At 43.6% G+C, this 26674-nt stretch overlaps 2 long non-coding RNA genes across 2 annotated transcripts; both read right to left on the bottom strand.

Annotated features, from left to right (window-relative positions):
* Positions 1-24367: 24367 nt before the first annotated feature.
* Positions 24368-24910, bottom strand: LOC122028715. Its single transcript, XR_006124924.1, has 3 exons — positions 24854-24910; positions 24503-24567; positions 24368-24419 (listed from the first exon to the last, which is right to left on the bottom strand). It is a non-coding gene; the product is annotated as an uncharacterized LOC122028715 (long non-coding RNA).
* A 203-nt stretch (positions 24911-25113) lies between these two features.
* LOC122030118 lies at positions 25114-25717 on the bottom strand. The gene is made up of 3 exons (XR_006125313.1): positions 25476-25717; positions 25297-25379; positions 25114-25181 (listed from the first exon to the last, which is right to left on the bottom strand). It is a non-coding gene; the product is annotated as an uncharacterized LOC122030118 (long non-coding RNA).
* Between the last annotated feature and the right edge of the window lie 957 nt (positions 25718-26674).

The raw sequence follows: 26674 nt of genomic DNA on the forward strand, positions 1-26674 counted from the left end.
TCAATAGATCATAACTTGATGAAATTAAAATTCATTCAGAAATTTATAATTAATTATAATAGGATGCAATCTGTAATAAATCAGTTATATATATATATATATATATATATATCATTTAGTTCTTTCCAGAGACTCTGAATATTTTTTTTTATTATTTTTAATAATTTTTTATTTTAAGATTCAGGCATTCTTATCTTTTTCAAATTAGGGTTGATATTTTTTAAAAAATATCTATTTAATTATTTTAGATAATTATGTTCAGACGTCCCTCACAATTGCCGGTTATGGGAAGGGAAATGTCAGTTTGACTATAATTCATACTCTCGTGGTGTTAAAAATGTGATTTCTCATGCTGTTTGAATTGAAATTAAGAGGCGAATGAAATTGATTTCTCAAGTACGGTTTTAGTTTTGGTTGATTTATAATGTATTATAAGTATTAATGTTGTAAATATTTACATAGAGAAACACTTTCTCAAGTGCGGACCCAAAAGGGTGTAAATTCATAGCTCTGGTTACATTTAATTAAGTTGATTTGTGGATTTGTGTTCGGGTACCATCTGTGCATATTAAATGTCGGACCAGTTAGTAAAAAATTTGTACAAGCAAATGAACAAAATAGGAAGGTAAGGAAAGAAAAGAGATTCTTCCACCTTTGTACCTCAATTTTCTTCATTTCGATCGACAACTTTTTCCGTGATAATAATAAGGTATTTGTTCAGTTCACTATGAACAACCTATGCTAGATTGCAATCATGGTTTCTCCATTGTATCTTGAAAAATAGATGTTCATTGTAACCTCAAAACATCACTGAATGGGACGAATATATTTTAAGGAAACTGCATGAAACGTATACCTCGATATCTCTTTTTCCTAACTAGGCAACATATTCAGAATCGACAGTTGAGTGTCTTATGTCTTGACTTGACAACACTCAACTTCCACTCAGGAGCACTCAATCGACTCTTTACTTGATGACTCAATACTAGGCGACTTGGCAGGTCGGGCACATAGTGTCCCGACTCAACACTCGACAGCTCGAGAACTCGGCTTCCCACTTGGATCTCATGGCACTCGGAAAGCAATTAGAGCAATCTTCCTACTCAGGACAACTCACTCAGACTTGAACTACAACCTTCTTACTCGGGAACACCGTTTGGATAAAGAAACAGATCGACCTAATCAAACATGGCTAACAGCTTAAAATATCAACTCAAGCTATTATCAACTCAAGCCGAGATCGTCGGAGAAGAAACACTGAAGATCGTCGGAGATTGAAGGAGGCAGAAACTCGAACGCTAGGGAACTCGCACGCGAATTGTGCGAAGGAAGCGGCGCAGCGAGCTTATAAGGCCCGGGCTCGGCCGACTAGAACCGTCTGATCTAGGTTACGAAAACTCAGACCAAGATCTCACCATTGAATTCAAACCACCAAATGTCACATCACGCTTGTCACATCAAGCATGCGGCAATGGCGAACGTGACACGTGGCACACTATCACAGGTCGGTAATTAAGGAAGACATGGGAATATGTTCAGCCTTAATGAGCGGGGATTTGCACAATTCCCCAGAAATCTGGGTGACGTCAGCCCAACCCACGTTCGCCCAAGACAGCCTAAGGAAAAAATTCTACAAGTGCAAACCTACATCCGTCCAATCAGATCTAGGGAGCATGCTTATGATTGGGTGACAAGCTTCAAAAGGTCGATCGGTGAGCATCGGGTCTATCTCGATCGGAGTCTATACAGTGACGAAGATTGATCGGGAGGAGATCTGCTCACACAATTGTCTAGTCAATCGGACTATAACCTCCTTCGACTAGACTTGAAGGGGAGGCTTGTGATGCGGTGACGATGAGGGGCCCCCACGCCTGCTGCCACGGTGGAGGTCAAAGGAGGTCAAAGTCAAGACGGTCTACGGGTTGACGGTGTTGGCTAGTCGGGCGAATTATACTCCGACCGAGGATTAAGCATCAACCCACTGACACAAGGAATAATTAAACCGACATTCGAAGGACACGCAGAAGCCGAGCTGAGTGGCTCCTCCGCTCGACCTAGCAGCAGATTCGACATCAGCCGAGCACGCAGACAGTGAACTGCCCGCTGAGCGGCTATCCTGCTCAGCCAAGCAATCGAGCATGTAGACAATGGGTTTCCGACCGAGCGGCCATCTCACTCGGCCCAGCAACGGACGACATTTGGATAGGGGACTTTCAGCCGAGTGGCTATCTCGCTCGGCATGACAAAAGACGGTGTGGGTATAGCAGAATCTCGGTCGGGGTGTCATTTCGCTCGACCAAGCAACAGACACAGCTGGATATCTTTGGACATCCTTTTAGGAGCTAATGTCGTTGACATGCGGCATGGTCAAACAGAAGATTATATGACAGAAGCTTCCACTGTCACTTCAGGGATATGCTCGACCCGTTAAGGTACTATATCAGGGACACTTTACTGACACGTCTTTTCAGAAAGAGTTTTGGGATACGTGCTCACCTTGGGAAGCATGCATGCATGCTTCCGGAGCTCTATATAAAGGGGGTACAAGTATCGGCGAAGGTATGCTTTGCCACAATTTCTACTGTTATGCTACAGTTCTTGCTTCTTCTTGCTTCGCCGAAAACTGACTTGAACGTCAGAGAGACATCACCGGGGACCCCTACAATATATTCTTGATGAGATTTAATCCTTAATATAGAAAGTGTCCACTGTAATCATCACACCATAGCCCTCAATATCTTTTCGACTTTATATATATATATATATATATATATATATATATATATATATATATATATATATATATATATATATATATATATATATATATATATATATACTCCAAATATTACTTTTTACTATTTTAAATAATTTTTTATTTTAAGATTCAGACATTCTTATCTTTTTCAAATTAAGGTTGATATTTTTAAAAGGCCTATTTAATTGTTTTAGACATTATTTTTTATTATTAAATTAATTTATTTTCGATAAATCGACTGTTCCTTTTCATTTATCTATTTTCTAATGTCCTGTGTTTTCTTCCATTCTTCTCTAATTTTTATCTCCAAAAAAATCGCTACCGCTGAGGCCTAAACGGATCCTCCGTCCGAGGAGGAAGTCAAAAAGTCAACACGTATGCACTGACTGGGAGAATAAGAGAGAAGACTAAACTTGCACAATCATTCTAACTGACGTTTGTGATTAGCTCATCTACGGTGACATTTTATCACCGAATGGTATAGCGTCAATCACGTGCACTGAGAGAGAGAATAATATTCATAATAATAATAATAATAATAATTGATTCGGTGACCAAGACAGAGGATCCCATTATGAGAGGTCAATGCCACGTGGAGATCCAAGGACTGGGGGGCACATCGGCGAAGGGTGAGCTGACCGGGCTTGGGAGAAAAGACCGATCGGACCACCGATGAGCATCCAACAGTAAGAGGTACCCTGACAGGGACCGGGGTTCCGACGCTCAGTTGAAACAATAGCTAAAAGCCGAGCGGAAGGCCTCAGAGAAGATAACATACTACTAATAGTCCTTACGTAGTATTCGCCCGGAAGTCTCCCCAGCAGGAGGAAGGCCATGACGGGCGCCGGCCGGCAAGTGATCCGGTGGCCAAGGCAGAGGACCCCATTGCGAGGGGTCAACGCCACGTGGAGATCCAAGGGCTGGGGGGCCCATCAGCGAAGGGTGAGCCGACCGGGCTTGGGAGAAAAGACCGATCGGACCACCGATGAGCATCCAACAGTAAGAGGTACCCTGACAGGGGCCGGGGTTCCGACGCTCAGTTGAAACAATAGCTAAAAGCCGAGCGGAAGGCCTCAGAGAAGATAACATACTACTAATAGTCCTTACGTAGTATTCGCTCGGAAGTCTCCCCAGTAGGAGGAAGGCCATGACGGGCATGCCGCCCGGCCGGCGCAAGAGAGGAAGGTCGTCCGGACGACGCTCTTCGAGTTGGCCTGTCGGACAAACGTCCCGGCCGGGCGGTGGGTGAAGGACAGGAACATCTTCTGACAACCGTCAAGTCCTATGGCTAGGTCATACTCCAAGTCTGACAACGAGGTGTTCTGTTGTTCCATCGAAGACGTGATTGGACTGTAGCAGTATGGCGTCAGGTAAGCTCTCTGACAGGCATGTGCCGAGGTATGGGCTGCGGACATGTACGCGCCTCGGTGGACGTGTAGTAGTTCTTTCACCGCTCTATATAAAGAGCCGCAGACTTCGCCGGAGGTACGCGTTCTACAAGCTTTGGAGCCACTTTCTTCACTGTTTGCTTGCCTGACTTGAGCGTCGGAGGGTCGCCGCCGGGAACCCCTCCCGGCCCGACTTCTGTGCAGGTTCGCCGGAGCTTCGTGAGACTAGCCGGAGGCCCACGTCATCAACCAGGAGAGCGTCACGTGCCCAGCGTCCGTTGAGTCAGCGTTCGGACAGGATCAATTTGGCGCCGTCTGTGGGAACGCTCCTGCATCCGAACGGAAACAATGGACGAGGCTGGACGACAACACGCGGTGACACTTTCAACGGAGGAACTCGACGCTCTGATCGAGATAAGGGCCGCCAAGCTTGTGGAGCAAAAACAGAAGGTAGCAGCCGAGCGGCCAGAGCAGTAAGCAACGTCAGCGTCTGGCGGCCGAGCGGAAGCACCACCACCTACCACTGTCGCATTTCATCGGGCTCTGTTCCGCACCCCTGAAGCCGTGGCAGCTCACAGAGATAGGAGATCTTCTTCGGATGAGATGCCTAGACGACAGAAAGGGGAAAGCCCCCCGAGCGGACGCATCGCCCGAGCGGATCAATCGCCAATTTTCAGAGGCTATTCTGCGAGACCCTCTGCCCAAGCATTACGTGCCTCCGGCGATCGGCGAGTATAATGGGACAACTGACCCAGACGATCATCTGGGTAAGTTTGACAACATGGCAACCCTGCATCAATACACAGATGGGGTGAAATGTAGGGTTTTCCTAACCACCCTCTCTGGGTCGGCTCAACGGTGGTTTCGGAGGCTGCCGGACGGATCCATCACGAGCTTCAAGGATTTCCGAACGGCCTTCCTCCACCATTTTGCAAGCAATCGACGCTACCAGAAAACGAGCGTGAGCCTGTTCGCCATCAAGCAAGAAGCTCGTGAATCGCTTCGAGCTTACATCCAGCGGTTCAACCAAGTGGCGATGGACATTCCAACGGCCACCTCGGAAACCATGATGAATGCCTTCACACAAGGCCTAGTGGATGGGGATTTCTTCCGATCGCTCATCTGAAAGCCGCCCCGAGACTATGATCACATGCTACACCGGGCGAATGAATACATCAACGTAGAAGAAGCGCAAGCGGCCCGGAAAAAAGAAACTCCAACCGAGCGGGCTCCTCCTGCCGAGCGGAAACAGCACGCCGCTCATCAGCCGCCTAGAGGACCAAGGGCCGAAGCAATCCGATCCCCCCACGCCAGGTCCCATGTGCAAGAGGTAGCTGCCGCCCGGCCCAAGCCAAAGAAGAGATGGACCCCGATGTTCTGCTCCTTCCACCGGACGGATACGCACAACACAAGGGATTGTCGAAGTCTTCCCTTCGTGGCTCATCCTGTGCCTCGGAATGCCGGACGACGGTCTCCCTCAGTCGACAGGCGACAGAGAACTCATGAAGCCGATCGGACGCGAGCTGATAGGCCACGGCAACAGACTCCCGATCGGCATCATTCTCCAAGGAAGGAGAATCGCCGAGCGTCCAAGGAAAGGTCCCGACCCTCCGCTCGGGAAGAGGAAAATAGAAGTAATACTTCCCGAGGCGAGATCAACGTTATTGCTGGCGGGCCGACCGGAGGAGACTCCAACCGAGCTAGAAAGGCGAGCGTCCGGCAGCTCCAGATTCATGCGGTCGACTGTAGCCGAGAACGAGCAGAAGGACCCGAAATTAGTTTCGGGCCCAGGGACTTGGAAGAAGTTGAAGTACCCCACGACGATGCTCTGCTCGTCAAAGCGGTAATAGCCAATTACACTATTCACCACGTATTTGTTGACACAGGGAGCTCAGTCAACATCATATTCAAGAAAGCGTTCGATCAGCTGCAAATTGATCGAGCCGAGCTGCTGCCTATGACAACCCCGCTCTACGAGTTTACGGGTAACGAAGTTCAACCGGTCGGACAGATCCGGCTGGCTACCTCGCTGGGAGAAGAGCCGCTCAGGAGGACAAGGACAACAAACTTCGTGGTGGTCGACTCTCCCTCGTCCTACAACGTCATTTTGGGACGACCGGCGCTCAGCGAATTCCGAGCGGTCGTCTCAACCTTCCATCAGAAGATCAAGTTCCCCGTGGAGGACAAAGTGGGAGAAGTACGGGGAGATCAGCTAGCAGCTCGGCGATGCTACATCGAGATGGTCCGAGCAGAAGCCAATTCCGCTCGGAAGGCGCCCTGGATCGAGGTAAACGCCATCACCGAAAAGCCACCCTCTTTAATTTATGAAGAAAAAGAGGAAGTGCAGATTCACCCAACCCGATCGGAGGCCACAACCTTTATAGCATCCGATCTGGAGGAGAAGCAGAAAGAAGAACTGATCCAATGCCTCCGAAGAAACCATGATGTCTTTGTCTGGTCGACACATGAGCTGCCCGGGATTTTGCCGAGCATAGCGCAGCACCAGTTACATGTCCGACCGGACGCTCGGCCGGTAAAGCAGAGAAAAAGAGATTTCAGCGCCGAGCAGAATGCCATCATCCGAGCGGAGGTGGAGAAGCTTCTGGAAGCCGGCCATATACGCGAAGTGCAATTCCCGAGCTGGTTGGCTAACGTAGTATTAGTCTCCAAGCGAGGCAATAAGTGGAGAGTGTGTATAGATTTTCGGGATCTCAATAAAGCTTGCCTGAAAGATTTTTATCCTCTGCCCCGGATAGATCAGCTGGTGGACTCTACGGCCGGCTGCGAATTAATCTGTATGCTCGACACCTACCAAGGCTATCACCAAGTGCCGCTCGCCCGTGAAGACCAAGAAAAAGTCAGCTTCGTGACGGCCGACGACACTTATTGCTATAATGTGATGCCGTTCGGATTGAAGAATGCGAGGGCCACATATCAGCGCTTGATGAATAAAGTATTCAGAGAGCAGATCGAGCGGAATATGGAAGTTTATGTGGACGACATTCTCATTAAGTCCGTCCTGTTGGTGCAGTGAGCACCAGATGATCGAACCTGAGTTTTGATTATGGCAAAGGGCTCAAAGTTAAGTGGTGGTGTTATCTAACAAAGTTCATGGAGCTTGCAGGAAAGTCCTAAGTGTTACTTAGGCAAAAGTCCTAGCTGCGGTTAGGCAGGTGAAAACCCTAGGGGGTGGTAACCCTAGGTCATAGGGGGTGGTAACCCTATGCGGAAAAGTCTTGGCGGTCGATGGCTTCAGGCAAAGTCCTAGGGGTGGTAACCCTAGGAAAGTCCCGTGTCGCGAACGGTGGAAGTCCGAATCGCGGGTGAAGGATGTTCACAGAAGTCCGAAGCATCGAAAGTCGAGCAAAGTCCAACGATCCGGAGGATCGCATCGGCAATGTAAATCTCCAGTGGAGTAGGTGAGGACGCTGTCCCGAGAGGGAACAAGAGGCGTCAGGTCGACCTAGGGTTTCCGGCCGGAAACCCGAAGTCAGACTCTGACAGTCCGGAGACTGTCTATACTTTATTTTATGTGTACTATGCTAACTTTGTTTTGGGGTATGTGTTTTGGGACTAACACATTTTGCGGGAACAAAGGAGCAAGTTACAACTGATGAATATGTCCGAGGCGCCCATGGAGCTGAGGCGCCGGTGCGAGCCAGAAAAGGCCAACAGCTGATCGAGGCGCTTGGATGGAGTTCAAGGCGCCTTGAAGGTTGGAGGCGCCTTGGATAGGATGAAGGCGCCTTGAACAGATAGAGTTCGACCAGTCGGCCGATCCACGCGGTGATTTCGCTGCTCAAGGCGCCTTGATGAACAAAGTAAGGCGCCTTGAACCTCTTTAAGAGGTCTCGACCAGCAGCTCTGCACAATAATTCACAAGCTTCCATTCTGCTGTGGTCTGCTCTAGTGCTGCTTCCGAAGTGCTGTTGCAATATTCCGACGACCCGGAGCTCAGATTTCCTTTCTACTACTGTTGTCGGTATAATTTTAATTATAGTTACATTTTGTAATTCATCTGTAATATCCATACGAAATTATAGTTGTTGCCCACGGAAAGCGATCAAGGATCGCGGGCCTTCGAGTAGGAGTCGACCTAGGCTCCGAACGAAGTAAACGACTGTGTTCTTGTGTTTGTTTCTTTTATTCCGCTGCTTTAATTACTCTACGAACGTTTTACAATTCCGATAGTCGAACAAAATAGCCGCGAGCGCTATTCACCCCCCCTCTAGCGCGATCTCGATCCAACAATTGGTATCAGAGCGGGGTCGCTTTGAACTGGTGCAACCACCATTCAAGCATTTTTCGTGGCTTTGTCGTGTTTATAGGTTAAAAAATAAACCTTACGCCTTTCGTTTTTTCCCTCCAAAATAATTTTCGAAAAATTCATTTTCATCCTTTCACGGTTTATAAGTATTAATAAAATATTGAATTTGGCAAAATTTGAAATAATATTTTTTTTAAATATTTTTTAAGAATATTTTATTATTATTTTATTATTTTTTTCTCGAAACTAGTAAACTTCTAATTCTATCCTTCCATACAACACTGCTAATCCAGGATCAAGTCCTGGTACATTTTTTTTGCTATTTTTTTTGTGTGCAAGGTTCTCTTAAAATGGCATTCCAAGAAGGATTCTGCACCGTCCGACCGCCGCTCTTTTCTGGCGAGGACTTTGGATACTGGAAGAACCGGATGGAATACCACCTCAAGACACAAGTCGAGATGTGGATCATCATCCAGACCGGACTCGAACTTCCACGTGACGACACCGGAGAACTTATCTCATGCATCAACTGGGATTCTAGCACAATGAAAAAAGTTGAAGCCGATGCCAAAGCAACCTGCATGCTACAATGTGGCCTAACCAATGAAGAACTGAACCGCATCGGCCCCTTCGAAAGTGCAAAAGAGTTGTGGCAAAAGTTGATGGAACTACACGAGGGCACTTCCGACGCTCAAGTAAGTAAGCATAATTTAATAAATGATTTATTTGAATTAGATGAGCAGAATAATACTACTTCGGCCGAGGAAGGTATTACGATGGTTGCAGGTACAAGTAAGACAGAGGAAAAGATATGGTCCGAGTCTTCAGATGAATCCGAGTCCGATGAAGAAGAACCAACGAGCTTTCTCGCGTTACCGGTGCAGGCTAACATAATTGACGAAACCGAGTCCGAACTTGAGTCCGAAGCCGAGAGCGAGTCAGAAACAGAGTCCGAGCGAAGCCACGGATCCGCATCCGTTTCCGAAGGCCAGATCCCCACTGTAAGTTCTTTTCTCGCTGAAACTCAAATAGATGAATTAAAGAATTTAATTCCTTATTTGCTTAAAAAGTTGGCTAAATCCAACGTCCGGGTTAAGTCGCTCCAAAAGGAAGTAACAACCCTTAAGGAAGCGACTACCTCGAGTTCTTTAACTGAATTAGTTCAAATTGAAAATTCGACTCAAGTCCAACAACTTGAGGAAGAAAATTTCAATTTGAAAACTCAAATTAAAGAACTCAAGGACACGTTGGAACGGTTCACCTTGGGCTCCAAGAAACTAGATCGATTCTTGGAAAACAATGAGCCGTTTACAACAAAACTGGACTTGGATTTAAAACTAAAATAAAATACAAATCATATTTATCGCTAGTTAATAGAAATAGTAGAAAAATTGTCCAAGCATGGGTGCCAAAATCCAATTTGGTTAATCAAGTTGGAACTGGTCACTATTGGGTCCCCAAGGATCAAGTCTATTATCTTGATAGACCATATCGAGGCTATGATCCAGGGGGAGCTAATAGAAAAACAATATTAAAAACATAATTCAAAATTCAATTCAATTCAAAATTAAAATTCAAAATTCAAAATTCGAAATTCTAAATCAAATTCGAAATTAAAATTCAAAATTCTGAATTCAAAAATAGATGGTGGATCCAAACTAGCTGGCACCTCCAACTGAACTACCCGACAGGGTAACTGAACCTAATTTACCCGAAATGGGTAAAACAAGAGTAGATTACCCGGCAGGGTAATTAAGGATAATTTAAAACGGACTAGGTTTAACTTGACCCACAGTACTGGTGAAGTTTTTGGATGATAGTACGTTAGGGAAGCCTTGGGCATCGCATGTCTAGGAAGATATGACTTCGACCTGGTGCATTTGGCCAAGTGGAACTGACCGAAGCTACCCTTAAATGGATCCTAACTAGTTAGATCAAGGATTAGTATTAAGTTCAATGGGTAGGACTATTTGGGAAACCTCGAAGGCATGGTTACTTTAATGAGTACCTTGTGACTCACCATAGCCCAGAAGTTTATCCAAAGAATGCTTACTTGTTGAACCCAAAGCTAAACCTGAATCTAACACAAAGTTAAATCAAAACCCTTAAATTGAACCTCAATTCATCTCACAAAAATTATAGGATTCCCTGATTGAAAATTTAGATCGGGTGAGATGACTAGGAAATTAAATTGACTTAACTTAAATCAAATTAATTAATAATTAAATTATTTTAACTTGAATCATTTTCAAATGAAAATTATGTTAAACTCAATTTCAAAAATATTTGAAAATCTTTTGAAAATCAATTTCAAAATTATTTAAAAATCATTTCAAAAATCTTTTAAAACTCATTTCAAAAATCTTTTGAAAATCAATTTCAAAATTATTTAAAAATCATTTCAAAAATCTTTTAAAACTCATTTCAAAAATCTTTTGAAAATCAATTTCAAAATTATTTAAAAATCATTTCAAAAATCTTTTAAAACTCATTTCAAAAATCTTTTGAAAATCAATTTCAAAATTATTCAAAAATCATTTCAAAAATCTTTTAAAACTTAATTTCAAAATCATTTCAAAATCTTTTGAAAATCAATTTCAAAATTATTTAAAAATCATTTCAAAAATCTTTTAAAACTCATTTCAAAAATCTTTTGAAAATCAATTTCAAAATTATTTAAAAATCATTTCAAAAATCTTTTAAAACTCATTTCAAAAATCTTTTGAAAATCAATTTCAAAATTATTTAAAAATCATTTCAAAAATCTTTTAAAACTTAATTTCAAAATCATTTCAAAATCTTTTGAAAATCAATTTCAAAATTATTTAAAATCATTTCAAAATCTTTTAAAACTCATTTCAAAAATCTTTTGAAAATCAATTTCAAAATTATTTAAAATCATTTCAAAAATCTTTAAAACTCATTTGAAAAATCTTTGAAAATCAATTTCAAAATTATTCAAAAATCATTTCAAAATCTTTAAAACTCATTTCAAAAATCTTTTGAAAATCAGTTTCAAAATTATTTAAAAATCATTTCAAAAATCTTTTAAAACTCATTTCAAAAATCTTTTGAAAATCAATTTCAAAATTATTTAAAAATCATTTGAAAATCTTTTAAAAATTATTTGAAAATCTTTTAAAAAAAATCTTTGAAAATTTCTTTTAAAAGTCATTTGAAAATCCTTTAAAAATTGTTTGAAAATCTTTTAAAAGTCATTTGAAAATTCATTTCAAAATTTAATTGTAAAAATCTTTTATTCATTTCAAAATTATTTGAAAAATCTTTGAAAAACTTATAAAAAAAAAAAATCCTTTGAAAAATTTATTTAAATAAAAAATCCTTTGAAAAATCATTTTAAACTTATTTCAAAATCTTTTAAAATTAATTCAATTACTATCAAAATATTAATTTAAAAGGATTTAAAAATATTTAATTCTCAAATTCTGATTGCTAAAGTTAACTCTAATTAATTTTCAATAAATTCTCAAAAGTTTAGCATTTTCTCATTTGGAACTTAAATTTTCAATATTTTCAAATATGAATTTCGTCTCAAACTCATTCATAAGCTGCACATGTTTGATAATCTAGAATGGATGAGCTGGAATTAGGATAATATAAAGTTCTTCTTATGCTTGTACTCTAAGACCCTAAGAATTTAATTTAGCATTAATTAAGGGGGAATGAACAGAGTCATGCTAGTACTTTAAGGCTAAACAAATTCCTTTAGGGCTCTGATACCCAATCAAGTTAAATAATTTAATTTGACTCATGCTTGGACACCTAAACTCAAAGAATTTATTAATGCATTAATTTAAAATTTAAATTATCTATGCAACAATTCTTTTCAAACACCTTACGAATTGAGCTAAGTACTTCACCTAAATTTTTTTTAAGTCTAGTACTTAACTATGCTACCCTTTAGGGGAGCTTAAATTAACTAGACTATTTCTCTCTTCTTAATTCTTTTTATTTATGTCAAAGGGGAGAGAAAAAAGTTAAGAAATAAAGATTTGGGGGAGTCAACAAATTTGATTAAATCATTGATGCTGATAAGTTAGAATCTCATACAGAAGTTTGCTTGATTGTGGGGGATCCCATGTTGGTGCAGTGAGCACCAGATGATCGAACCTGAGTTTGATTATGGCAAAGGGCTCAAAGTTAAGTGGTGGTGTTATCTAACAAAGTTCATGGAGCTTGAAAGTCCTAAGTGTTACTTAGGCAAAAGTCCTAGCAGTGGTTAGGTGAAAACCCTAGGGGTGGTAACCCAAGGTGGTAACCCTGAAAAGTCTTGGCGGTCGATGGCTTCAGGCAAAAGTCCTAGGGGTGGTAACCCTAGGAAAGTCCCGTGTCGCGAACGGTGGAAGTCCGAATCGCCGGGTGAAGCGGATGTTCAAGAGAAAGTCCAAGCATCGAAAGTCGAGCAAAGTCCAATGATCCGGAGGATCGACGGCAACAGTAAATCTCCGAGTGGAGTAGGTGAGGACGCTTCCCCTAGAGGATAAGAGGGCTTGGAATCGACCTAGGGTTTCCTGGCCGAAACCCGTCAGATTACATCCGAGACCGCCTATACTTTATTTTATGTGTACTATGCTAACTTTGTTTTGCGGGTATGTGTTTTGGGACTAACACATTTTGCAGGAACAAAGGAGCAAGTTACAACTCGGATGAATTGTCCGAGGCGCCCATGGAGCTTGGGCGCCGTGCAAGAAGCCAGAAAAGGCCGGCAGCAGCTGATCGAGGCGCCTGGATGGAGTTCAAGGCGCCTTGGACCGGAGGTTGGGCGCCTTGGGATGAAGGCGCCTTGAACCAGATAGAGTTCGACCAGGTCAGTGCTGATCCACGCGGGTGACTCGGCTCGTTCAAGGCGCCTTGATGAACAGTGTAAGGCGCCTTGAACCCTCTTTATAAGAGGTCTCGACCAGCAGCTCTGCACAATAATTCACAAGCTTCCATTCTGCTGTGGTCTGCTCTAGTGCTGCTTCCGAAGTGCTGTTGCAATATTCCGACGACCCGGAACTCAGATTTCCTTTCTACTACTGTTGTCGGTATAATTTTAATTATAGTTACATTTTGTAATTCATCTGTAATATCCATACGAAATTATAGTTGTTGCCCACGGAAAGCGATCAAGGATCGCGGGCCTTCGAGTAGGAGTCGACCTAGGCTCCGAACGAAGTAAACGACTGTGTTCTTGTGTTTGTTTCTTTTATTCCGCTGCTTTAATTACTCTACGAACGTTTTACAATTCCGATAGTCGAACAAAATAGCCGCGAGCGCTATTCACCCCCCCCTCTAGCGCGATCTCGATCCAACACGTCCGAGCGGCCGATCTCTTCAAAGACATGGAGGAAACCTTCCGAACGCTGCGCAAATATGGAGTCAAGCTAAATCCCCAGAAGTGCTTGTTCGGAGCAAAAGGAGGGCGCTTTCTGGGGTACATAGTGACCGAGCGGGGAATCGAAGCAAATCCCAGCAAGGTGAAAGCTCTACAAGATATGCCGCCTCCAAGAAATACAAGGGAAGTGCAGCGTTTGACCGGTCGGATAACCGCTCTGTCCCGGTTCATCTCCAAAACAGCCGACCGGAGCCTTCCTTTTTTCAAGATCTTACGCAAAGCTACCAAATTTCACTGGGACGAAGAATGCGACCGGGTGTTCGAAGATTTGAAGGCATATTTGAACTCTCTTCCGGTATTAGCCAAGCCGACTGCGGGTGAGCCCCTTCATATGTACTTGTCTTCAACCGAGCATGCAATCAGCTCAGCTTTAGTGAGGTCGAGCGGAGAAGAGTCTGTGTATTTCCTTAGTCACATTTTAAAAAATACTGAATCTCGCTACACTGGGCTCGAAAAGCTAGCCTTCGCTCTGGTTCTCGCCGCTCGGCGCCTTCATCCATACTTCCTAGCGCATACGATCGTTGTCAAAACCAATAGCCCGCTCGGACGTGTGCTACTAAATCAGAGGCATCCGGACGGCTCATCAAGTGGACGACAGAGTTAAGTGAATTCGACATCCAATACCAGCCCCGCTCGGCGATCAAAGCGCAATCCTTGGCCGATTTTGTGACTGAGGTGCAAAGACCGGAGCCGGAAGCTATGTGGAGAATATATGTGGATGGGTCGTCCACTCGGCTCGGAAGCGGGATTGGAATATTGTTGCTCTCCCCTCAAGAAGAAAAGATGCACCTATCCGTCCGGCTGGATTATAAAGCTACCAACAACGAAGCAGAATATGAGGCCCTCATAGCTGGCTTACAAGCAGCCCGGCATGTAGGCGCCGGACGGGTAACACTCCACTCGGATTCGCAGTTGGCCGCTCAGCAGCTCTCTGATACCTTCGAAATCAATAGCGCTCAGCTCAAGCTCTACGCTGAAGCCTTCGAGAAGCTCAAAGCTGATTTTAGAGAAGTTATTGTCCAGAAGATACCCAGAGCAGAAAATCAAGCAGCCGATGAGTTAGCCAGACTCGCGAGCTCAATAACGTCGGTCGTCATTCAGCAATCAATTGAAAAAGTACTGCTGGTGGCGCACGTCGACCGGATGGAAGGCCTCACATTTCCAAGTGACTGGCGGACACCCATCATAGAGCTCCTCCGCTCGGGAGCCACACCGTCCGACCGGAACGAAGCCCAGCTGTTAAGAAGGAGGGCCGGTCGGTTTACACTCATCGGCGATCAGCTTTACAAAAAGGCTTTCTCACGCCCGTTGTTGAAATGCGTGAGCGCGGAGGACTCGGCTTACATCCTCCAAGAAGTACATCAAGGGTCGTGCGGAGGGCATCCGGGCGGACGATTGTTGGCCAAGAAGATCCTCTTGGCCGGGTACTTTTGGCCGACTTTACAAGCAGACGCCGCTCGGACCGTGTCGACGTGCCTCTCATGTCAGAAGTACCATAACTTCAACCACCGACCGGCAGAGGAAATGAAGGCATCAATAGTTTCGTGTCCGTTCGATCAATGGGGAATGGATATTGTCGGTCCATTTCCGATGGCGACCGGGCAGCGGAAATTTTTGCTAGTGGCGGTCGATTATTTTTCAAAGTGGGTGGAGGCCGAGCCGTTAGCCAAGATCACCGAACAGATGGTCAAAAAATTTATCTGGCAACACATCATTTGTCAGTTCGGCATCCCTCGCCGATTGGTCTCCGACAATGGGCGGCAATTCACAGGGAAGGTGCTAGAGGATTGGTGTAAAAGTTACGGCATCGAGCAACACTTCACGTCCGTGGCTTATCCCCAGAGCAACGGTCAAGCCGAAGTAGCCAATCGGGAGATTCTTCGTATTCTGCGCGCTCGGCTCGACCATTTGGGAGGAAGTTGGCCGGATGAAGTGTCGGGCGTCTTGTGGGTCATCCGAACGACGCCGAAGGAAGGGACGAGTGCCACGCCGTTCCATTTGGTGTATGGCGGCGAGGCGGTCATTCCGGTCGAAGTCGGCGTTGAGTTCGTCCGGATCCAGAGTTATGATGATGACAATGCCGAACGAAGGAACATGGAGCTGGATTTGGTCGAAGAGGAGCGAGCCAAGGCGTCCGTTCGGCTGATGGCATATCGGCAGCGGATGAAGCAAAGCTACAACCGCCGTGTAATCCCCAGATCATTCCAGGTCGGCGATCTCGTCTGGAAGAAAGTCAAGCCGGTCGGCGACGTCGGCAAACTGGAAGCTCCTTGGGCGGGTCCTTTCAAGGTTATTGAAAAACTCCGCTCGGGCGCTTACTACTTGGAGGATGAAGACGGGCGGCAGCTGGATCGACCGTGGAGTGCAAATCACCTCCAGCCTTATCGAGCGGGGTGAAAGGTGCACAAATGTAAATCATTTTTGTATATGTTAGTCGCCCGTGTCCTTGTAATGCAGGAAGCAAAATTAATTCAAAGGATGGCCAATGGATCCGCCGATCGGCAGCGTTAAAACTAGCCTTGAAGGTCGTCGAGCTCCGACGTTAAATATCGAGAGACGAGCCGGCGTCTATAAACGTCCGAGCGGAAGACCGTCGAGCTCCGACGTTAAATATCGAGAGACGAGCCGGCGTCTATAAACGTCCGAGCGGAAGACCGTCGAGCTCCGACGTTAAATATCGAGAGACGAGCCGGCGTCTATAAACGTCCGAGCGGAAGACCATCGAGCTCCGACGTTAAATATCGAGAGACGAGCCGGCGTCTATAAACGTCCGAGCGGAAGACCGTCGAGTTCCGACGTTAAATATCGAGAGACGAGCCGGCGTCTATAAACGCCCGAGCAGATAACCATTCACATGATACGATCAACGATAGCCTGGTCGTTAAGACCAACATACGGCTGAGCGGCTCGCTTATCAAATATGTACGGAAAACCCCTTTGGGGATAAGGCACGAAGCAAAAGTTGGTCAGTAGAAGTTAAAGATATTAGCGGGTAAACGACGAGCGGCTTCGTTAGAATGCCGAGCGGCTACTCAGTCGCATGATAAAAGACATTAAAGACAATCAACTTGTCTGGTAGAGCGTGGTGCCGAGCGGAAGAGTTTTAAAGAACACTTCAGTCGTGACGAGAGAAAAATTTCTTGCCAAAACAGAAGTTGAAGGAACAGAAAAGATTATCTATTATGCACTAGGTGAACCAAAAAAGTTACTACAAAAATAAGTTGGGCCGAACGGCTGGAATACAAAAAAGTTCATAAAAAGAAAAAAACGCTTATCACGCGTCAAAGTCAAAAAGAGTGTCTGGGATAGCGCCCATCACGGACTCGAGGTCCTCGGGAGGGATGGCCAGCTCGGCGGGCAGGTGGCCCTTGGTCTTCAGGTAATTCACCGCCGCCTTGATCGCCTCTTCGAAAGTGAGGGATATCTTGTCGGTAAACTTCTCTCCGAAATCTTCCGAGCGGAGATACGCCTTCCTCACTTCGTCAGAACGGGCCGACTCCCCCTCTTGATATTCTTTGAGCGCGGCATGGGCAGCGTCGCTGGCGGCTTGGAGATCCTTCAAGTCTCCATCAAATCTTTGGAGATCGGCCGAGCGGCTCTCCTTCTCGGTAGCCAGCAGAGCATCCAGATCCTTGATACGTTGCTCCAGCCCTCGGATCTCCACCTTCATTCGATCCATATCATCGATGGCCTGGCGCTTCCGGGTGGTCGCCGTCTTGATCTCCTTATCTCGTTGCTTGATCATCGCCTCAAGCCGAACGACCTTGCTCGCCAGATCAGAAGCCCTTTTCCGTTCGGCTTCCAGTGATTTTTTGGCCTTCTCCAGAGCGGTCGTCGATTGTTGGTTGTCCCCGGCGGCTTTAAGTTTTCTCAGTTCATCCTCCAGCTCGGCCAACCGATTGCTAATGGCAATTTGCTCCACCCAGTTCTACGAGCAAAGGTGAATAGGTTAACAACTTAATTCAATTACACGAATAAAGAAGAAGAGAATACCCCGGTGGCCTGTTGGAGGTTGCTGTCGCCGAGCTGCCCGGGAGTCATCGCTTTTATGCGGCGCCGAGCGTCCTCCCAAGCTTTTGCAAGAGGGCCCGTCAAGGTGATCTGCTGCTCGGGGACTACTGGCCGATCAGCAGCAGCCATGTATGCCTCTGAGGGGAGGCACAGAACGGTCTTAATTAAATTCGAGCCGCTCGGCTCGCTCTGAGAGGCATCAGCCTTACCGGTGGACGAGGAGGGAAGCTCGCCCAAACGCCTGATACGGCGCAGAGTTCTAGAAGGGCTGGATGGCGGCACCTCAAAGCTGGCCCTCGGAGAGCCATGTGGGGTCGGAGTGCTCTCGAGGGAAACCGTCCCGGACAACACCGGAGCATCCGCGCCCCGCTCGGGCTGTGGTTCATCAAGTGGAGTGGAGGCAGACGCAAATTCCGGTCGTCGGCGCTTCCGAGTGACTAGCGGAACATCGTCGGCTGAACGGCCCTCCACCTCAGCTTGGGTAGAAGGATATGTGCCGCCCGCTGCCTCTTGAGAGGTAGTGGCTGCTAAGGTTTCAGGGACATCCTGAGTCCCCTCACTTGCTTCGCCGGTCGGATCAGCGGATCCAAGGCCCCGCTCGGCGACCTCCTTGTTCTTCACCGCCTCAATCTGAGCGGCTTTCAGCTTGAGCTTTTCGGTTGCCTTGGCGCGCCACATGACTTCAGCTGCGGAAGCAAGAAATAAATCAGTTAGAACAAAATAAGCGGGAAGATAAGGGAACTTACTCATGCTGCAGGGCAGGTCGGCTGGAGTAGAAGACAAGCCGAATATGTGCATTATTCCCGGAAGGAGCAGCTTGTCAATATGATAACGCTGACCAACCAGCCGTTCGGCTGCATGAAGGTAGGCCGCGTCACCTCTAAATTTGCTGAGCTCCGGCTGCGCTGGCATCGCCGTCTACCACTTGGTACGGAAATGTGGCGGCTCGGGAAAACGTACATAGAAGAAATGCTCCTTCCAATGTTTGTTGGAGCTCGCCATGCTATCGAAGAGGATGAAACCTATCCTAGATTGAAAAACAAAAGTTCCCCACTCGGCCTGCTTGGGATATTAGAAGTAGTGGAAAATTTTTGGGTCCAGGGGGATGTCGTTCAGTTTGAATAAAATTATCACTCCGCTCAGCAGCCTAATAGAGTTGGGAACTACCTGGCCGAGCGGAATGCGAAAATAATTGCAAACTTGTAAGAAAAATTTGTGGGGTGGAAAACGCAGTCCGGCCAGAAATTGGTCTCGGAAGAAAAGAACGGTGTCGGGCGGCGGTTCATGAGGCCGATCGGCCGGTGTGGCTTACACTATTTGGTGGTCGGCCGGCAGGTCATAGGCTCGAGTGAGGCGCAAGGCGTCCTCCTCGTCGAACCGGCTTTCCATGGTCGAATACCAAAGACCCGGAGCACCGCCGGTCGACTGCGAAGTACTAGTCATGATCGAAAGACAAGAATGCGGGACAAAAGGGGAAGGTTCAAGCAAGGAATGGATGGAAACCGACCGAAGGAGACGATTAACAGAAAGAAGAAAACGTTGGGAGCGAGAAAAAGGGTCTTACGAGCAAGGAAGATGGTCTGAAGAGGCTGTAGGGTCGCCGGAAAGCCGAAACGCAGGGTCGCCGGCGAAAGGAGGAGCAGCGGGATGTCTGGAAACGAGGAGGTCGAAATGCGGCGAAGAGCAGGGGTCAGGAGTTTTATATGGGCGGCCGCCATCAATTTCCACCGTCCGATCCAGGTCACCAATATCAAGGTCGTCATCCAGTCGTTCATTTCAAACGGCGGCTGTCCCATCGGAAGTGACGCCACCGCCATACGCTGACAAACGCACGATCGCCACGTGTCAGCGGGATACTGGCCGCATTTAATGAGCTCCCCTTACCGTGCGCAGCGCACGTGATGAATAGTAGGGGAGATCATCGGAAATGGATTCACAGAGATCACAAGGCACGGACCAGATACCGCTGAACGGACGAGCATCCTTAGGCCTGGCCGAGCGGCCCAATGCAGTGATCGTTGCTCAGTCAGATCAGCAGTCCAGTCAGTCGGACTTCGCCTCCTTCGATTAGACTTGAGGGGAAGGCAAGTGATCCGGTGGCCAAGGCAGAGGACCCCATTGCGAGGGGTCAACGCCACGTGGAGATCCAAGGGCCGGGGGGCCCATCGGCGAAGGGTGAGCCGACCGGGCTTGGGAGAAAAGACCGATCGGACCACCGATGAGCATCCAACAGTAAGAGGTACCCTGACAGGGGCCGGGTTCCGACGCTCAGTTGAAACAATAGCTAAAAGCCGAGCGGAATGCCTCAAAGAATATAACATACTACTAATAGTCCTTACGTAGTATTCGCCCGGAAGTCTCCCCAGCAGGAGGAAGGCCATGACGGGCGCCGGCCGACAAGTGATCCGGTGGCCAAGGCAGAGGACCCCATTGCGAGGGGTCAACGCTACGTAGAGATCCAAGGGCCGGGGGGCCCATCGGCGAAGGGTGAGCCGACCGTGCTTGGGAGAAAAGACCGATCGGACCACCGATGAGCATCCAACAGTAAGAGGTGTCCTGACAGGGGCCGGGGTTCCGACGCTCAGTTGAAACAATAGCTAAAAGCCGAGCGGAAGGCCTCAGAGAAGATAACATACTACTAATAGTCCTTACGTAGTATTCGCCCGGAAGTCTCCCCAGCAGGAGGAAGGCCATGACGGGCGTGCCGCCCGGCCGGCGCAGGAGAGGAAGGCCGTCCGGACGACGCTCTTCGAGCCGGCCGGTCGGACAGACGTCCTGGCCGGGCGGTGGGTGAAGGACAGGAACATCTTCTGACAGTCGTCAAGTCCTATGGCTAGGCCATACTCCAAGTCTGACAACGAGGTGTTCTGTTGTCCCATCGAAGACGTGATTGGACTGTAGCAGTATGGCGTCAGGTAAGCTCTCTGACAGGCACGTGCCGAGGTATGGGCTGCGGACATGTACGCGCCTCGGTGGACGTGTAGTAGTTCTTTCACCGCTCTATATAAAGAGCCGCAGACTTCGCCGGAGGTACGCGTTCTACAAACTTTGGAGCCACTTTCTTCACTGTTTGCTTGCCTGACTTGAGCGTCGGAGGGTCGCCGCCGGGAACCCCTCCCGGCCCGACTTCTGTGCAGATTCGCTGGAGCTTCGTGAGACTAGCCGGAGGCCCACGTCATCAACCAGGAGAGCGTCATGTGCCCAGCGTCCGTTGAGTCAGCGTTCGGACAGGATCAATAATAATTTTTAATTTATTTTAATAGTTGATGAAATTTTTTTATAAAATTTAATTAATCAATTTAAATTTAATGTTATTTGAAATTATTATTATTATTATGGATATTATTCTCTCTCTCAGTGCACGTGATTGACGTTATACCATTCGGTGATAAAATGTCACCGTAGATGAGCTAATCACAAACGTCATTGAGAATGATTGTGCAAGTTTAGTCTTCTCTCTTATTCTCCCTGTCAGTGCATACGTGTTGACTTTTTGACTTCCTCCTCGGACGGAGGATCCGTTTAGGCCTCAGCGGTAGCGATTTTTTTGGAGATAAAAATTAGAGAAGAATGGAAGAAAACACAGGAGGATCCGTTCAGACGTGCCTCACAATTACCGGTTATGGGAAGGGAAATGTTAGTTTAGCTATAATTCATATTTTGATGGTGTTAAAAATGTGATTTCTCATGGCGTTTGAATTGAAATTAAGAGGCGCATGGAATTGATTTCTCAAGTACGGTTTTAGTGTCACATTGAGAAAATTTATGATTTTGTGATTGATTTATAATGTATTATAAGTATTAATATTGTAAATATATACATAGATAAACTCTTTCTCAAGTGTGAGCCCAGGGTGTAAATTCATAGCTCTAGTTACATTTAATCAAGTTAATTTGTGTTCAAGTTCCATCTGTGCGTATTCAATATCGGACCGATTAGGAAAAAATTTATTGAAGCAAATTAACAAAATAAGAAGGATAGGAAAAAAAAAGGAGATTCTTCCACTTTTGTACTCCAATTTTCTTCATTTGGATCGACAACTTTTTCAGTGATAATAATCGAATATTTGTTTAGTTCACTATGAACAACCTATGTTAGATTGCAATCATGATTTCTCCATTGTATCTTGAAAATTAGATGTTCATTGTAACCTCAAAATATCATCAAATGGGATGAATCTATTTTAAAGAAATTACATCAAACGTATACCTCGACATCTCTTTTTCTGACTAGGCAACACATTTAGAATCAACAGTTGAGTGTCTTACGTCTTGACTTGACAACACTCAACTTCCACTCAGGAGCACTCAACCGACTCTTTACTTGATGACTCAATACTAGGCAACTTGGCAGGTCGGGCACTTGGTGTCCTGACTCAACCCTCGACAACTCAAGAACTTGACATTAATATTAATTAATTATAGCATATACGTTAATAAATATCATGCTAACTCATTAATTATATCTTATCAATTAATTCATTATCGATTAACACTTCCTATTTATACCCTACACTTATTCTTATTTCTTAATTATATATCTTATGAAACTTAATAAAAATCTTTCCTTCTCAATATTTCTCAAAAATTCTAGTCATTCTCTCATCGGTGTGTCGTGTCCTTTTCTTTTCTCATCAACAATTCTATACGTTTATTCTCTCTCACCAGTGATATTCTCAGATAACTCCGTTCTCCTCCCTCACCAATAATATTTTTTCTCGTTCTTTTTTTTTATGTTAATAATAACATGAATCAGATATTATTTTATTTATACAACGTAAAGTAAAATGCTTTTGCAGAATTTTTTTTTTCAAAATTAAAATTAATAAAATTTTATTTACGTTCAACAATGTCTAAAAAAACTAATTTAACAATTTATCAATAAAAAATATCTAAATATTAGGGAAAAACTCAATTTTATATAAAAATAATATTTTAATTTTTTGAAAAAATCAATTTTTTTACCCATCATTGTCAATTCCAAATTCAAATGAAAAAATATACTTGAGAAAAATTATAAAAATCTATTAAAGGACTCTTTTTTTCAATATTTTTTTTGCTTAGGACCTCATGGAATCTTAAGACGACCTTGATTGGATGAATGGTAAACTGAAAACGCACTACAAGAAAAAAGCCTTACAACAATGGTTTTTCATCGTTGTCGTAGCCCCTTTCGGACTATTGTTAAAGGTTGTATTGTTAAAGGGGGTGCTCAAAGACAACAGTTTTTAACCGTTGTCTTTGAAGACAAAGACAACAGTTTTACAACGGTAAAAAACCGTTGTCTTTTTATTCAACAATAACAGTTGTTCACCGTTGTCTTTGAGCGTATTCCTTTAATAATATGCTATTCAACAACAGTTTTGAACTGTCTACGACAACGGTTAAAAACCGTTGTCTTTTTAGCTAATGACAACGGTTAAAAACTGTTGTCTTTTTAGCCATCAATGTTATTTAACATCAGTTTGACAATGATTTTTCATCGTTGTCTTTTAACGCCATTGACAACAGTTTCATATATTTAAACTGATGTCTTTGGGTACAATATACAACATTTTGACAATAAATAAAAAATTGAATCTTTTCCATCATTTTATAACCATTATTTTATTTAAATAATATATCTACAAAATATCATTGATCAAAAACCTACAATCCAAACATCATCATCCAGTGCAAATTTCATTAATGTACCAAACATCATCATCCAAACATCATTAAAGTACCAAACATCAACATCCAAACATCACAAAAGTTTACAAAACTAAATAGTACCCATAACAATATATCACACATATATATGAAGTCCAAAATATCTTGTTTTATTGGATCAAATCTTCTCTACCTGTGCATCTTCTAAACACCCTGTGCATCTTCTAAACACCATATCGAGAACTGCAGCCTTTTCTGCTTTCTCCTCCCTCCTAGCTTTTCTTTTCTTCTCCTTTCTAGGTATGGTCATTATCTTTTCCCTGAGGTAAATAGCATATGATTGTAAGTTAAGTCATTTCCCAGGAGTAAATGGCATAAAGATGATGATGACAAAGACGCTGTACACAATTGAATATGATAACAATACTTCTTTCTAGGCACAAACTAAAATTACTACATACCTCAATTTCAGTTCAAGTTATCTACAAAATATCATTGATCAAGAACTTACAATCCAAACATCATTAAAGTACCAAACATCAACATCCAAACATCGAAGTTTACAAAACTAAATAGTACCCATAACAATATATCACACATATATATGCCAAAGTATCTTGTTTTGTTGGATCAAATCTTCTCTACTTGTGCATCTTCTAAACACCCTTTTACTTCATGTGAAAATAAAAATCATATGATTTTAATCCAATTCAACAACAACAAGTCTAGCTAGTCTCCAGTAATATAGAGCTTTAGAGTTTGCAAAGTATATAACAAAAACTGACTAACAAGGTTTGTTATTTTTTTCATTGTGATATACTCTAAATTAAAAGAAACATTAAAAATCTACTTGGCATAACATTTTACTTCAACAGTGATGTCAGTATCAAAACCTCTCAAAAATTGTAAAGAAGCTTCAAAATCTTCCATCATGCCCATTTTTGCCTGCACAAATAAAGGAAAAGATAAATCTAAATATGTAACTTTAGATTCTTCTTGATATAGACAATTATCTGATGAAACCTTACCAACCACCTTGGCGACTCCGGAATGAAGAAAAGACTGGGAATGAGGATGGTACATGGCAATATTCCTAAAAACCATATGTGAAAAATGGTTCAATCTACACCAATGCCAGATCCATAATTTAATTTAGAAATGATGCCAGATGCTGGATGCGCAATCAATTGAGATTAATTTGGCAAAGACAAAAGTTCATATGTGATCAAATACAAGAACAAATTTAACTGTGCAAAACATCTCAGAAATTCATGATGGTCTTACAAAAAATATTATAGAGAAGTGCATATTTTTAGCAGTTGAAAATGGTAAACAAAATGAAATCGAGATTCTGGGATCAAGCTGCCCAAAATTATTACCTATAACTGCAAGCAATCTCCAATGAACAAACATACCCAGTAGATAAGCTAGAAAAATGCCGATATTCACAGAAAGCTACACAAGACAGAGGCCAAAATTAGGTCTCTATGTGATGCAGAATAAACTTGTTGCGATAAGGAATGTGTTCAGCTCAGGACCTGAACTTACTTCTTGTAGTATTAAAAGAAGTAATTAAGAAACCAAACTTATCATGTGTGCTCCTTTAATCAATGGAAAATATTTTGAATTGCAAAAACTTACTTGTATGAGCGAAGGCTTTGATTTCCCGACAATAGAAATGAACTTTGGTCATATCACTCAGCATACCTAATTGCAATCATAAAAGTTGCTAATCAATTCTTCTATATATCATATCACTCAGCATACCTAACTGCAATCATAAAAGTTGCTAATCAATTCTTCTACATAAAGACTTACACACCTCATATGCACATGCTGACATTTTTGCATCAGTAGAACAATGAACATACCAAGTGAAGATGAATTAATAATTGGGAGTTCGATCTTTGAGAAATGGATGAATTATTACTGACATGCTAAAGCCAAAGACAGGATACTTGTCAACAACATATCATTCTATATTGAGTAAAAAAAACATACCATACTAGTAACTAAAACTTGAAATTCTCCAACAAGAAAGGATTCAGAGTGTTCATCAATGCCAAAAAGGTCATAATCACTCTTCCATAAAGCATTTGTCAAAAGTTCAAATGCATAACGAATCTATAAAAGGAAATTATACATAACCATGATAGCAAGGTACTAGATGGATTAAAGAACATGATAACACCTTCCATCCATGCATGTGTTGATACATGACTTTCAAAAATCCAATTATGAAACATTTCACTGTTTAGAAATTGAATAGCTTAGAAGCAAAATAACATTGTATTTGAATCTTAACACACACCAACAATCTCATCTGTGGATTTAATGTAGAATCAGATTAGGCTGGGATATAAGGATAACAATAGTGTAGGTTAAGTAAGAAGAACTATTAGCCACTTCGCTATCTTGTGCTATATATATATGTTAGCTAGAGCCTTAAAGCCAATCATTTGATGATTGTATTATGAACTTATTGTATCATATTTTTTATATTAATAAAGGCATTTGTTTGGTTATTATACTTACTTGTATTGGTGTCAAATAAACTAAGTATAATAACGTCCTTGAGTAGAAGGTTCTTACCTATATCAATCGATTGGTTGAATCGATAGTGAGATGATATAGGGAACACTACTTTTAATCATTCCTAGTTGAGTATTAACATTCAGGGACAATGTTAATGCAATAAGACTAGCATGTAGGTCAACTCGATGACTTGATCTCACAAGTCATGGATATAGAGATATCAAGTTGACACATGGGTATACATTAGAGAATGTATACTGAATGACTCGCCATGAGAAAGTATCATGGATCATTATATGAGTGTCATATACTTTCTCATATGGCTATTAGTATGACTACTAGTCCTTAGACCTGAAGTCACCATAGATCCCTACATAAGGAGTTATGTACTTTGGTTTCGTCAAACGTCACCCGTAACTGGTGGACTATAAAGGTGGCTTATATCAAATTTGCAGAGGGATGTGAGTGATGTAGATGGGATCTATCCCTCCTATATGACGGGAGAGACATCGGTATTTTTGATAGAGTGAGACCACGAAGTGCATGACCATGCCCAAATGAGTCAATATAGGATATTGAGCTCATTTGATTTAGTGAGTCTACTTGGAGTTCAAGATTTAGATTGGTCAGAGGATGACACGGTCTATGCCTCACATTGACCAATC

The sequence above is a fragment of the Zingiber officinale genome, chromosome 10B (genome assembly GCF_018446385.1).
Source record: "Zingiber officinale cultivar Zhangliang chromosome 10B, Zo_v1.1, whole genome shotgun sequence".
NCBI classification, from domain to species: Eukaryota; Viridiplantae; Streptophyta; class Magnoliopsida; order Zingiberales; family Zingiberaceae; genus Zingiber; species Zingiber officinale.